The sequence below is a fragment of the Schistocerca americana genome, chromosome 2 (assembly GCF_021461395.2).
Source record: "Schistocerca americana isolate TAMUIC-IGC-003095 chromosome 2, iqSchAmer2.1, whole genome shotgun sequence".
Taxonomy (NCBI): Eukaryota; Metazoa; Arthropoda; class Insecta; order Orthoptera; family Acrididae; genus Schistocerca; species Schistocerca americana.
The window spans coordinates 101306661-101322235 of NC_060120.1; the positions used below are offsets into that span (position 1 = coordinate 101306661).

The 15575-nt window shown below is 42.1% G+C and overlaps 1 pseudogene; it reads right to left on the minus strand.

Annotated features, from left to right (window-relative positions):
• Positions 1 to 7330: 7330 nt before the first annotated feature.
• LOC124595373 lies at positions 7331 to 14740 on the minus strand (annotated as a pseudogene).
• Between the last annotated feature and the right edge of the window lie 835 nt (positions 14741 to 15575).

Consider the following 15575-nt stretch of genomic DNA (forward strand, 5'->3'; position numbering starts at 1 on the left):
ATGAAAAATTCGGAGTAGGTATTAAAATTCATGGAGAAGAAATAAAAACTTTGAGGTTCGCCGATGACATTGTAATTCTGTCAGAGACAGCCAAGGACTTGGAAGAGCAGTTGAATGGAATGGACAGTGTCTTGAAAGGAGGATATAAGATGAACATCAACAAAAGCAAAACAAGGATAATGGAATGTAGTCTAATTAAGTCGGGTGATGCTGAGGGAATTAGATTAGGAAATGAGGCACTTAAAGTAGTAAAGGAGTTTTGCTATTTGGGGAGCAAAATAACTGATGATGGTCGAAGTAGAGAGGATATAAAATGTAGGCTGGCAATGGCAAGGAAAGCGTTTCTGAAGAAGAGAAATTTGTTAACATCCAGTATTGATTTAAGTGTCAGGAAGTCATTTCTGAAAGTATTCGTATGGAGTGTAGCCATGTATGGAAGTGAAACATGGACGATAAATAGTTTGGACAAGAAGAGAATAGAAGCTTTCGAAATGTGGTGCTACAGAAGAATGCGAAGATTAGATGGGTAGATCACATAACTAATGAGGAAGTATTGAATAGGATTGGGGAGAAGAGAAGTTTGTGGCACAACTTGACCAGAAGAAGAGATCGGTTGGTAGGACATGTTCTGAGGCATCAAGGGATCACCAATTTGGTATTGGAGGGCAGCGTGGAGGGTAAAAATCGTAGAGGGAGACCAAGAGATGAATACACTAAGCAGATTCAGAAGGATGTAGGTTGCAGTAGGTACTGGGAGATGAAAAAGCTTGCACAGGATAGAGTAGCATGGAGAGCTGCATCAAACCAGTCTCAGGACTGAAGACCACAACAACAACAACAACATATGAAGATGGGATCTGTTCTTTCGGACATGTCCGAAAGAACAGAGCAGTTATTAAATATAGTCTTCCAAAATGCCTTCATAAAAGAAGACGAAGTAAATATTCCAGAATTCGAATCAAGAACAGCTGCCAACATGAGTTACGTAGAAGTAAATATCCTCGGAGTAGGGAAGAAACTTAAATCACTTAATAAAAGTAAATCTTCTGGTTCAGACTGAATACCAATAAGTTTCCTTTCAGAGTATGCTGATACAATAGATCCATACTTAACAATCATATACAACCGTTCGATAGACGAAATATCAGTACCCAAAGACTGGAAAGTTGCACAGGTCACACCAATATTCAAGAAAGGTAGTAGAAGCAGTCCACTAAATTACAGGCCATTATTATTAACTTCGATATACAGCACGATTTTGGTACATATAATGTGTTCAAACATTATGAATTACCTCGAAGGAAACGGTCTATTGACACACAGTCGGCAAGGATTTAGGAAACATAGTTTACTCGCATGAAGTGTTGAGTGCTATTGACAAGGGATTTCATATTGATTCCGTATTTCTGGATTTCCGGAATGCTTTTCATACAGTACCACACAAGCCGCTTGTAGTGAAATTGCGTGCTTTGGAATATCGTCTCAGTATGTGACTGGATTCGTGATTTCCTGTCAGAGAGGTCACAATTCGTAATAGCTGACGGAAAGCCATCGAGAAAACAGAAGTGATTTCTGGCGTTTCCCAAAGTAGTGTTATAAGCTCTTTGTTGCTCCTTATCTATATAAGCGATTTGGGAGACAATCTGAGCAGCAGTATTAGGTTGTTTGCAGGTGACCATGCCGTTTATCAAAAATAACTCTAAGTACTATGGGACTTAACATCTGAGGTCATCAGTCCCCAAGAGTTAGAACTACTTAAATCTAACTAATATAAGGACATCACACACATCCATGCAAGAAGCAGGATTCGAACCTGTGACCGTAGCAGCAGCGCGGTTCCAGACTGAAGCGCGTAGAACCGCTCGGCCACAGCGGCCAGCTGCCGTTTATCGACTAATAAAGTCATTAGAAGGTTAAAACAAATTGCAAAACGATTTAGAAAAGATATCTGAATGATGTGATAATTGGCAGTTGACCCTAAATAACGAAAAGTATGAGGTAATCCACATGAGTGCTAAAAGGAATCCATTAAACTTCGGTTACACGATAACTCAGTCAAATCTAAAGGCCGCAAATTCAAGTGAATACTTAGGAATTACAATTAGGGACAACTTAAATAGGAAGGAACACACAGGAAATGTTGTGGAGAAGGCTAAGCAAAGACTGCGTTTTATTGGCAGGACACTTAGAAAATGTAACAGATCTACTAACAAGAGAACCTCCCCATCGCACCCCCCTCAGATTTAGTTATAAGTTGTCACAGTGGATAGGCCTTAAAAAAATGAACACAGATCAATCGAGAAAACAGGAAGAAGTTGTGTGGAACTATGAAAAAAAATAAGCAAAATATACAAACTGATTAGTCCATGGGCAAAATAGGCAACATAAAGGATAGTCTGAGCGCAGGAGCGTTGTGGTCCTGTGGTTAGCGTGAGCAGCCGCGGAGCGAGAGGTCCTTGGTTCAAGTCTTCCCTCGAGTGAAAAGTTTATTTTTTTATATAATCAACTTAGCTCTCCAAAATTCCAGGACACAGGACATGTTCAGATTTGCTTGGACATATGCAGGATTTGACGGTCTACACACGGAAAAATTTGAAAACGTTAAAGCATATGTTTTGACGGATCACAGGGAAAACTGTGCGACTATGAAACTGTTGCATTCATTTGTTGCAGTTTATGTGACAAACTATGCGGTTCTGGGCGCTCCAGTCTGGAGCCGGGCGACCGCTACGGTCGCAGGTTCGAATCCTGCCTCGGGCATGGATGTGTGTGATGTCCTTAGGTTAGTTAGGTTTAATTAGTTCTAAGTTCTAGGCGACTGATGACCTCAGAAGTTAAGTCGCATAGTGCTCAGAGCCATTTGAACCATTTGTGACAAACTCTTACGTTTTCATCACTTTTTTGGGAGTGATTATCACATCCACAAGAAAACCTACATAGGGCAAGGTAGAAGAATCTTTTTACCCATTCGCCAAGTGTACAAGTTAGGTGGGTCGACAACATATTCCTGTCATGTGACGCACATGCCGTCACCAGTGTCGTATAGAATATATCAGACGTGTTTCCCTGTGGAGGAATCGGTTGACCTATGACTTTGCGATCAAATGTTTTCGGTTACCATTGGAGAGGCACGTCCTTTCGTCTACTAATCGCACGGTTTTGCGGTGCGGTCGCAAAACACAGACACTAAACTTATTATAGTGAACAGAGACGTCAGTGAACGAACGGACAGATCATAACTTTGCGACAATAAAGAAAGTAAACTTTTCACGCGAGGGAAGACTTGAACCAAGGACCTCTCCTTTTACAGCTGCTCACGCTACCACGGCACCACGGCGGTCCTGCGCTTACGCTGTCCATGATGTTGCCTATCTTGCGCATGGACTACTCAGTTTGTATATTTTGCTTATCTTTTTCATACTTCTAGACAACTTCTTCCTGTTTTCTCAATTGAGGTGTGTTCAATTTTTCAAGGCCTGTCCACTGTGCCAACTTTTAACTAAATCTGAGGGAGGTGCGATGGGGAGGTTCCCTTGTAAGGACACTACCTACACTATGCTTGTCCGTCCTCTTTTAGAATACTGCTGCGTGGTGTGGGATCCTTACGAGATAGGATTGACGGAGTACATCGAAAAAGTTCAAGGAAAGGCAGCAAGTTTTGTGTTATCGCGAAATATGGGAGAGAGTGTCACTGAAATGTTAGAGGATTTGGGGAGGACATTATTAAAACAATGGCGTTTTTCGTTGCGTCGGAATCTTCCCACGAAATTCCAATCACCAACATTCTCCTCCGAATGGGTGAATTTTTTGTTGACACCGACCTACATAGGGAGAAACGATCACCATGATAAAATAAGGGCAATCGGAAAGATGTAGGTGTTCGTTCTTTGCGTGCGCTATACGAGATTGGAATAATAGAGAATTGTGAAGGTAGGTCGATGAACCCTCTTCCGGGCACATAAATGTGATCTGCAGAGTATCAAATGTTCAAATGTGTGTGAATTCCTATGTATCCAAACTGCTGATGTCATCGGTTCCTAGACTTACACACTACGTAATCTTACTTAAACGAACTTCTGCTAAGAACAACACACACACACACACACACACACACACACACACACACACACACATGCTCGAGGGAGGACTCGAACCTCCGGCGGGAGGGGCCACGCAATCCGTCACGTGGCCCCTCTAACCGCGCGGTCACTTCTCCCGGCTGTAGAATATACATGTAGATGTAAATGTAGAATTTAGTCAGACCGTTCCTGGCCACCCTGCACGCGTGTATGAAAGGATATAAATTGTGTAATGCCACATGGAATGTGATGATAGGAAAGTTAATGTTTAATGTTCCAGCCGGCCGAAGTGGCCGTGCGGTTCTAGGCGCTGCAGTCTGGAACCGCGAGACCGCTGCGGTCGCAGGTTCGAATCCTGCCTCGGGCATGGATGTGTGTGATGTCCTTAGATTAGTTAGGTTTAACTAGTTCTAAGTTCTAGGGGACTAATGACCTCAGACGTTGAGTCCCATAGTGCTCAGAGCCATTTGAACCATTTTCCATCGAAGACATGGTCATTAACTAGCCGCTGTGGTAGAGCGGTTCTATACGGAACCGCACTGCTGATACGGTTGCAGGTCCGAATCCTGCCTCGGGCATCAATGTGTGTGATGTCCATAGGTTAGTTAGGCTTAAGTAGTTCTAAGTCTAGGGGACTGATGATCTCATAGGTTAAGTCCCATTGTGCTTAGAGCCATTTGAAACATGGTCATTAGGGACGGAGCACAAGCTTGTATTGCGGAGAGATGGAAAAGGAATCGGCCACACCCACCCTCCCTGATCAGAGTAACCGTGTATTTCCAAATCAGGGAAGTTAATTGGGAATTCGATCCATCGCCCCCCGAATACGTTTCCAGTGTCCCACCACAGCACCAACCTGTTCTTTTACAGAGCATTGCGCCTAATGTTATTTATTCACTAATGACGTGGCCTGTGTAGTACTCGATTCTCACTACAAATGTGCTAACATTGTGGTTTGTATTGTTTTGTAATTTTCTTGCTCACATCCACGCTTACATCCAAAGTGTTTCCGACTAATGTAACGTTCTTGGCCTTTCCTTTCTTCTCTCACCCGATTAGTTTGCTTTTGTAGCGTAATACCATGTGGGTACTGACACTGATTGTACAATTAAACGAAGGACGTGTGTCATAACTGGTTGTTTACATGGTATTCATTAATTTAATGATACAACCAACAGAAAGAAAGTATTTTTTCTCTTCATAATTACTTGTGGTTAACGTAAATTGCATTCTCATTCAAATTGTTCTTATTCCATTACAAAACGCCAGTTACTGAAACGAGGAAAAATATTTTTGGTTGATTTTACATTTCTATGAAAGCATTTCCGTATTAACATGTATGTTTCTCATATTCATCTCATTTCTTACTGGGTCATTAGTTTAGAAGAAGTCTGCTGCTTATCAGCTTACAGAGATCGTTTGTCATCAACTACATGGCATTTTCATTAGTGACCTAAATATGCCTTTGCAAAAGAAGTTGCAGGACGACAAAAATTTTTCAGTGATATAATTGTTTTGGTGCTTATTCCATTCCTGAACACGATGGTGTGTGTTTTACATGTCGTAAACCAGAAACATAAGTTGAAATATGAATCGCTGTAGGAACAAATTTTTCGTTATGTGATTAAAATTCAGGCGAGTGAATGTCATATGACCTTCACTGTTTCTGAAGTGCCTCATTTACACTTTGCAGTGGTCGTATTAACCGTATCCTACGATTCTTCATCTGAACAGATTTCGCAAAAAGGAAAGAGAGAGGTGAATGTAATATGAACTTCACTGTTTCTGAAGTGCCTCATTTACACTTTGCAGTGGTCGTATTAACCGTTTCCTACGATTCTTCATCTGAACAGGATTCGCAAAAAGGAACGAGAGAGATCGACATACAAGAAAATATCTGAATGGCACAAGGGATTAGGGGTAAATATTAATAGAAATGGTGATAGGCACAACATCTTGTTAATTATTTTTATTTTCATAAAAAGTCAATTTATAGAAAATACAACACACTTAGAAAAATCACAGCCATCTTATAGATAATTTTGTGTATATACTTCAATATCACTTTCAATTTGATATTAACTTACACTGACTTTCTGTTACCACCAAGTGAGTTTATTACAAAGAACGACTTGCTTGAGAGGTAAAAGAGCTACTTAAATCATAGTAGTAATTGTTTATCATAACTTATTGTTAGCTGTAGATACACCAACATCATAGATTTTAAAAGAGCTTCCGGAAATTTTTCTCTCGAAACAAATCGTTCTTAACATCAATGCATGAGAATCAATACCTAATTTCATTCCAAAATAACAACAGTATTCAGTTCATAAAGCATTATCAGAGGTTTGTTACTGACTGCTAATTAAACACAGTCTAAAATGACATTTCATTACAGAGAATTTTTCTCCTTATTATTAATATATACAAATACATACAAATTGTTTCCTACTGACTTACGGAATGTATTTCTAGGGATATTATGTCAGTCCTGTCCCGAATATTGTGAAGTCCATTTCTACTATCTGCTTCAAATATCATATGAGAGTTCATTTTCTCCAAGGTAATGGGATTTTCAAGTATGCAATCTATATTTTAGGGATGTGTTACAAGTTTCATTAGTCAGTTACAATATCAAGAGGAGGCAGGAAACAACTTATAACAAAAGGTGGACTTAATAGGACTAATACTCAAATATTTGGCACAAATATACAGTGATCACAACCATTCAGACTCTTAGGCCGTATTTGTTATTCATTATTGTTGAGAAGTAACTGATAAAATTAGGCATAGACAGCGGTCGATTTGAAATTAGACCCGATATCTATCAAGTGTCGCAGTATCTGATGTTTCCATACTGTACAAAACAAAGGATAAATAAGACACCTGTTTTGTATCCAAAGACTGTTGAGTATATCATGGAATGTAAATACTACAAGAGAAAAAAAGAAGTGCCACTTGTTTTCATTTGGAAGTGACGGCAACGAATGTAAAACATTCGACAAAATTGACATATGAGGCCTTCGTCAGAACGTCATACGAGCAGTAGGGTACGTGTGGGAGAGGCTTCTGGGAACAGCCCGTAAGAGGGTGAAGTTGGTATTTCCCGTTATCCTCTTGCTCTTCTTCCCACTGTACGCCTAGGGAACGCTACTCCTACATTCTCCTTACCCTCTCAGACCGTAAAAAAACCAAGGCGGAGTGAGGGAGAACCAAAACGCTAGGCAGGGCTGGCCCGCGCATCGGAATCCGCACGGTTGGCGCAGGGGGCATCGCGAGGGCTGACCCTGCCCGCAGGCAGCGCCGCGCAGCTACTGGCAGGCCGAAGTCGACCGCTCGGCCGACCGGACAGCCGGAAGAGGTTCAAGAGTGGCCGCCGCCGGCGGCCGTCCCCCGGGAGAGTCACAGCGAGGCGGTGGCCGCGAAGTTGGGCCGCCGGCTGAGGACGCGCGTGCGGTGCAGGTCCGACTTGTGGAACTCGACGACGGTGCCGCCGCCCACGGGCAGCGGGGGGCGGGTGCTGTTTGCCCGCCGCGGAGCCGATCAGCGTGCCCAGCATCTTGGAGACGGAGAACTTGCGCGCCTTGGGCTGGTGCTGCTGCGCTGCGCGGCACTCGGCCAGCAGAGAGTCGAACGCCTGGTAGAGGCCGGCCGTGTTGTCCACGGCGGACACCTCGTAGAAGGCGCAGCTGCCCTCGGAGGCGGCCTTGCGCCCTTCAGACTCCTCCACCTGCAACACAACCACATAATTTTGGGTTACAGGACATTGAACCAACCGTATGGTCGAAAATGTACATCTAAATAATCAGCAACTAGTTGCGTAATAGAAATCTAATTTCTTAACCAGTTTCGGACTTAGTACCCTTCCTCAGGAAATGATACATTATTTGCTAGTGTCAACAATCACATGCATACAGCATGAACCACATGGGCACGGCACTGTACTGTGGGCATCTTGTTGTTGACACTCGTAAATAATGCGATAGGTATAACCTTCTGAAGAAGGGCACTAATTGACCGAAAGGGCAAGGTTAAGAAGTTAAATTTCTTTCATGCAGCTGGTTGCTAGTTATTTCCATATAAACAACTACAGTTACTGAACATTAAAAAGTACTAAAGAGTCAAGAATGTACAAATGAGCATCCTCAGGCTGAACATTTTTCGATTAATTAGAGCATTTTCACACGTCTAACGCAGTATGGTCAGGTATTCATTACTCTGGAGGCAACATCTTACACGTTTCAACCTCATTAATTCCATGTGGACTGTTCTACAGAGCTTGAAATCTCATTATCTTGCCACCTGCTCGATGACTATCTGAGGATATTCGTGTCTGATGCACACCTAGATGATTACTCTCAATTCTCACTTAAATATCCAGTATAATGTCCATACAAACACTTCCAGACTATCTTTATACAAACGAACTTCCAGCATGACGGATTAATTACAGGTCAACATTTTGTGTTATCAGTACAAAGAAAAATAGCCAAAGTTGAAAATTTCACTTTTATTTACTTTATGACTAGCTTTTTTTCTGGAACCATTTTGAAATCATGTAGATAATCGAAATAGTACTTCCCAAAATATGAGAACCATGTCAGGATAACAAACATACACGTATAACCAAGTGCAAATGAAGAGTATCCTCTTTAAGCGTCCATTTCCAGTTTTGTTGTATGAATATATATGTATATAGTTCTTATATTTTGCGAAATACCATTTTGACTGTGTGGATGATCTGAAGATGGATTCTATCCCGAAACTAATGGTCAGGTAAATAAAAGCGAAATTTCCAATTTCGTTATTTTTCTATAGTATATACATGTTGCACTTCGTCTAGGGAGCCTTGGCCGACATTTGTTTAGTTCGTTTACAGCCGTTTTTCCAGTGAAAGTAGCTAGCATTTTCAAATATTCACCCTCCATTGCCAGTGGCATACTGGGAGGTGAATCTTTGACACTGCTAGCCACCCGTTGTGGCAAAACGTAGGAAAAATCAATTAACAAATATCGATTCAAAATCCCGAGACGACAGCCAGGAGGCAACACGTTAACAATAGGCCACGAAAGCCTCAACAGTTTTTTATTTTTCTACTGTTGCACTACCTTTGGTGCAATCTTACGAGGGAATAATAAATACCCAAGTCTTTTCGTTTGAGTTCTGATTTTTTCTAATTTTATTATGATGGTTTTTCTCACTATGTACGTGGGACTCAAGAAGATATTTCGCCATTCAAAGAAAAAAAATAGTATTGAATCAGGTTTGATTCCTTAGGGAGCCTTATGTGCCCAGCGACTGTATTAATAACAAACAGTAAAGGGTTCAGCAATCAGTTACAATGGTATTTGCTGCATATCTAGATTTCGGTCACTTTGTGACCATCTTCAGTGCAGTAAATGTAGGTTAAAACAAAAAAATCACTTGTACATGAACATAGTCCCAAATGGAGTATCCATGTCAGAGATTGAGCGCATGCGTGGATGAATTCAACCTCTGACATGAACAGTTCAGTAGGGACTATGTGCATATACAAGTGTCTACAATGTTTTAAGTTACATCTTCTGCACTGAAGATGGTCACACAGTGACGAAACCTAGATACGAAACCTAGATGCAAAAAACATCATTGAATCTGATTGCTGTAGCTTTTAATACTTCATAGTCATTGACGTTTCGTGAAAATATCTCGCCTCAAAGAAAACGCCTTTGTTTTAGAGGTTACCACTTACACTATCTCATCTTATTCGTGACCCTCTGTTCGCTACTTCGCGACAATACAAAATGATCTAGCATTCTTTGTACTTATTAGATGTACTCCGTCAGTCCTATCTGCAAGGACACCCATATCACGAAGCAATATAGCGGAAGAGGTCAGAGAAGTTCATCCAGTATGGTGTGTCGGTAGTCTCTATAGTAGGCCTGTTTCACCTTATAAGTATTCTGCCAATAAAATGTACGCTTCGGTTCCCCTTCTCCAGAACATTTCCCGTGAGATGGTTCCAATTCGAGTTGATCGAAATCACTTTGTATTTTGTTTTGCTTTTCTGATGACCTTACTGGACGGTAAGGAACGGGAATTGTACAGCCGAGGATCTCTAACGCTTCCAAGGGGAACCTCAGGTATGACTTCAGTTCCGCCAATAACTCCTAACTGTGACCTTCCTGGTACAAAATCACGGACCTATCCACACAGCTGAGACTATCATCCATAGGGTTGCAGTTCGATTACAAATCGCCTGTGACGAATAGTGTCAAACGCTCTTGGATATCCAAAAATGTTGAACCAGTTTAAAATTCGCTCTCTACACTGCTCATTTTCCTGTGTGAACAGAGAGTCATTTGTGCTTCAAGTGAACTGTATTCGTCGATTTCGTGTTGGTTATCGACATGGGCCGATAATTTAGCGAATTAAATTTATTTTCTTCCTTCTGTTACCTGAGCAGCCTTGCAATATCGAGATGTTTTATTAGAGCTCATGGCGCACTATTAAACATCCCATTCCAGTTACGTCAGGGCTTCTCTTTAATTCCGCACTATGCACAACTACGCACAATAAACCGGTATTTTCGGTAAGAAGCTATTAAAGTTCAAGGAATGTCATGCAGTGCAGTCCGGAAAGCAGTCCTTTCTGTCAGTGTATTGCGACGTATTTACTAGCGATAACTGATAATGTAGCCCTCTGAAATCTGGCTTAAACTCACGAGAGTACCGAACTGCTATGTGACTGGAGTAAAAGCTGCCGTTAAGACAAGAGTCTGGCGGCGACGGAATGCGCGAGGCACTGACGAGGGCCGACCAGCCAGCGCACGGGGGCCAAAAATAACGACTGGCCGAGCGCCTTCGCCACAGAAGTCTTGTGGTGGGGAGGAGACTCAGTGGAAGAGAGGGAGGGAGGGAGGGAGATGGGGAGGGGGTTCAGATGCCGGGGCCGCACATTCATAGAGCCCCGAAGGTCGGGCGAGTCCAGGTACAGCCGAACCTGCCGGAAACCCAAACACCGCAAGCGGGCTAACATAACAGTCCTTGAGCGATGCGTAAATCATCTGGACGGTGGCAACATTTTCTGGACTGTTGAGATACGGGGCTGCTTATGACAGTGTGGGTGTAATACATCTATCACCAGAAACTGTCATTCGTCTGAAGACATTTCCATCAAGCGAACCTGCAGGATTCTTCCGGATATATGAGGGTGTCTATATGTATGTTACGAGCCCTTTAACATTATCTTTGATTTAGAAGTCTCCCCCCCCCCCTCCCCCCCCCGACTTGAAGGATCATACTCAGCTGTTATATCGATTACAGTCATCTTCTAATTGTGAACGTAATTAACGCACTGTACATAGCATCTACTAACAATAAAAATTGTTACAGTGAAATCCTTGCATAGAATCTTCAACAACTACAGATATTTCAAGTGACAAGTAATTCTGAGCAGCTTCTGTGTACTTCTTGGGCTGAAGATGCTTCATAATATCAGAGGAGTCACCATTTACGTGAAAGTCCTGCCACAAAGGGGTGTTTTAAGGCACTCTTAAGCCAATTGCCGACGGGTAACATCCTCAACAACAGTCGCTGTTTCGACAAATGAATGCGCCACCATTTAAACGAGAGATTGTTGGGCATGGTCACACATAAAGACTTCTAGTCTCACTTGTCCCTCGACAATGTACATTGTTCACCTGTCGAAATATCGGCTGTTGTCAAAGACGCTAGCTGGTTGCCTTCGCATAAGTTATCTGAATTTTCGATATGGCGGGAGAAATTCAAGTTTTCAGGTAAAATTGTATCCACGGAGAGTGAAAATTATTGAGGTTAAAATGGTCTAGCCGTTCAAGGTTCCATGCGATCATTTCACAAGAATAAGTGCTGACTTTCACCAGTAACATGGTAAGCACAAGTATCTCATCTTTCTTATTGTTCTTCACTACATAAATGGAAGTCCTGTTACCACTATTTTACTGAATATTACTGTCCTTCATAATTTAATTGTAAAGGTTGTTCTTTATGTTGGTTATAGTTATTATTATTTCAAGTAATCTCCTGCTACAGAAAAGGAAACACTATACTGTCAGAGGAGAACAGTGCCTACAGTTCGGTGTCTAGCTTAGGCCTAAGCTAGACACCGACCTGGAGGGTAGAGTGCAGTAGACTGGAGGACTGACCTGCCTGAGGTGCTCGAGGTCTGCCTTGTTGGCCAGCAGAGTGGTGGGTCGGCCGGTCTTGAGAAGCCGCTGCAGAGCCGTGTGGGCGTACTCGAAAGACTGCCGGTCCGTGATGGAGTAGACGAGCACACACGCGTCCGACCACTCCACCTGTTCCACGGGCAGCGGGCTGTCGGTCTGCAACAAGGACAGGCAAACGAATCAGTAAACTCCGCGAAACCATTGATCGTACAACTCTACAATACGATCAAGACATAAAAACTTTTCATTTCGCTTTAAAGTAAAAATGTTCATGTTGAATGACTCATTACTGCTGATTACAAAGTATAATTGAGTGTCGCAACTCACCGTTTCACCAGATATGTCGACGATCTCGACATCAATTGGTGCGTTGTTCACCGTAACTGTCTGGCGATACAACAAATCTGTAACAAGGAGAGAAAAACGTTGTTGTAACAAGTTTAGACTAAAGTATATGTAAGGTGGAATAGGTATTCTACGAAGCTGTTAGCTTCCGTCTGATAACGTTAAATACAATTATACTCTGAAAATTGGTAAAGATAGTGGGCTTAATTTCAAATGCATACATATTAATAAAACCGTATGTACTTCTACATTTCATGATTGACTGTAACACACGCTAAGTCTTGTGAAGGTAATCAAAGAACTTAATCATAGCCTTAAGAAGGTAAATATTTGATTCTTTCTGAATAAAACAATATAATTATTTCTTGTTGCGATTCAGCGCCGTGCCTTAAGTGGCGTAAAACTTAGCAAACAGTAATACACCTTTCAGTTTCAAAAATATTAGAAGTAAAACACTTTTATGGAAACTACTGTAGCTATAACTAACGAATGAAGGTAATTAATTCATAATGGAACTGGTGGAAATTTTTACGTATTCGATAGAACAGATTAATTTATTGCAAGTTTGGAATTCGGAAGCACAGTATTTCTTTACTCACTCACCTGTATCAGACCGGTACTCGCCGATGTATCTCTTGGTCAGGTACCGCACCGTCAGGGCTGCAACAACAAGAAGTAGTGTAATCATTAGCTCGAAATTTTAATCCACTTATTATTTGTAAAATAAACTTACAGTAACCATTTTCAGGGTCAACTACAGATTTTTTATAACTTTGTAAAAATGGTTGTGGTTAACAATACAATTAAAGAAGGAAGTGTGTTGAGAAGTAATGTAATCATTAGCTCGAAATAATAATCCACTTATTATTTGTAAAAAAATCGTACAGTAACCAATTTCAGAGTCAACTACTGGTTTTTATATAACTTTGCAAAAATGGTTGTGGTTAACAGTACAGTTAGAGAAGGAAGTGTGTTGTCGTTTCGTGTAGACACCCACCTGATTTGCCCACGTTGGCCTGGCCGAGCACCGCGATTCTGACGCGCGGAGCTGCGTTCTTCTCTTCTGTCTTCATGCTGATGAATGGGATGGCGCAGCACCTGCGGAGGAACAACGCAGAAACCGGTTAGCGCCGGGAAAACAAGCGTGGCCAACTGGCCTTGGAAAAATAAAATAACACACCGCTTTACGCGCCAAGACAGTTGTGAGAATTGACGATTTAGAATCACGTACTCATTGTAACAATTTCAGCAGACAAAGGTTAGTTCATACGAATAAAGATGCAGACAAAGGCTTAAACACGCAAACAGTCAGCTGTGAAACCTCCTTTAAGTTTGCAAGCCTCGTATATTTAATGTACTAGTAAAACGTGGTGCCCAAAGACAGCAATGGAATTATTGGGCGTCAGTAAAGGCACCCACACTATGGTTGGCGAAATTCATGTTTTACATTACTAGCAAAACAAGGAGAAAGTGCCCATAGAAAGCAATGTCACTGCCCATCTAAAGAAAACACCGACCCTTCATTTAGTGAGTATAGTATTTTACATGTTCTACATTATTAGCAACAACATCGTAAGCGCCTGACGAAAACAATGGAATTTGACGTATGAATAAAGTAAGCTTTGCTTTTGATTTAAAACGTACTGAGACTGTATGGAAAAAAAACAATTAAAACAATTTTAATAGATTTGAACGTCGCACTGATTCGTTACCAATTAGCCCTGATACTTCATGCACTACTGAAAACTACTGAGTCACGAAAAATTTGTACAGTGGCTGAGACACTAAACAGTTAGTTATATTGTTCTATCAAGAAGCGAATTGTAGACTTGTCACAGCTCATAACATCATTAACTAAATGAACTGAGTACAGAGGTGTATTCGCTGCTATACTAATCACGTAGCACAAACAGTAATAACGTTCTGTGAAAAAACTGCCTGAAGCTGCTACTTACAAATGAATCGCTGAGGACGAGATGGTGATCGGCTTGTGGTGTGACGAATTCACGACGAATTCCCGGGCACCCGTCAGTCAGCTGAGTTGACGCCGGCGGGCTGACAGTGGTAGTTGGCAGGTAGCGCTGGCTCGGTCTGCTGCTTCAGGCAATCCGAAGAGCACACAGGACACAGGCGGCAGGCTAACTGGAGCCGAGCGCGCCCGCGCGCTGCCTTTTAATACTTCATCCGTTGCCATGGCGACAGACGGTGGGCCCCGTGGGAAGGGATGGAGCGGCGCCTGGGCTGGCGCCTGCGCACAGCGCCGGCTGCGTCGCGGCCGCGTTACACAACAGGTGGGGGTGGGGCGGGCGCCGAGCCCCGCGTCGCGACGCCCGGAGCAGCCAGATGCGCGCCGACTGCCGCCGGCGTCGGATGAGGGGGTCGCTGGTCGAAGCAACTTCAGCGTCGACACGAACAGTACAACAAAGCTCTCTTCCCATTATCCCAGTCCACCTCATAGGGAATCTTGTAGGAATCACAAATCTTACAGGCAAGGTGGAACATCTCTTTAAAAATGAGACAGATTAAAGTTTCGTATTAAATGTGGTTATTAAGTGACATCAGTCTTGCATCAGTTACACAGTATTTTTAGTAAAGGACATTTTTATGTATACTGTCAGCTGCTGTAGAAACGTTACTTACACCTCTAGTTTCGGCCTGTGTGCTTCACCTTCTGCCAATGGGCAAAACGACTGCTTAGATCTTGCTTCTGGTGTATTAAAGTGGTAGCCCTAATATTGACTTAAGCATGTAAAGATCTGTATTTGTTTTACTTTTGGCATATCATGTAAGTACAGTTCCTTGCCTTTTTAAAGCAATTTCAGGATAACTATGTTTAATGCATCGTTAAGTAATATGATAAGCTAGAATCACTGCAACGTGTTAGATGAAAGCGTTCAAGTTTCACAACACTTCAGTCACTCCGTTGCATAGAGGATTACACAAGCGTCAAGTTGATCATAGAATCC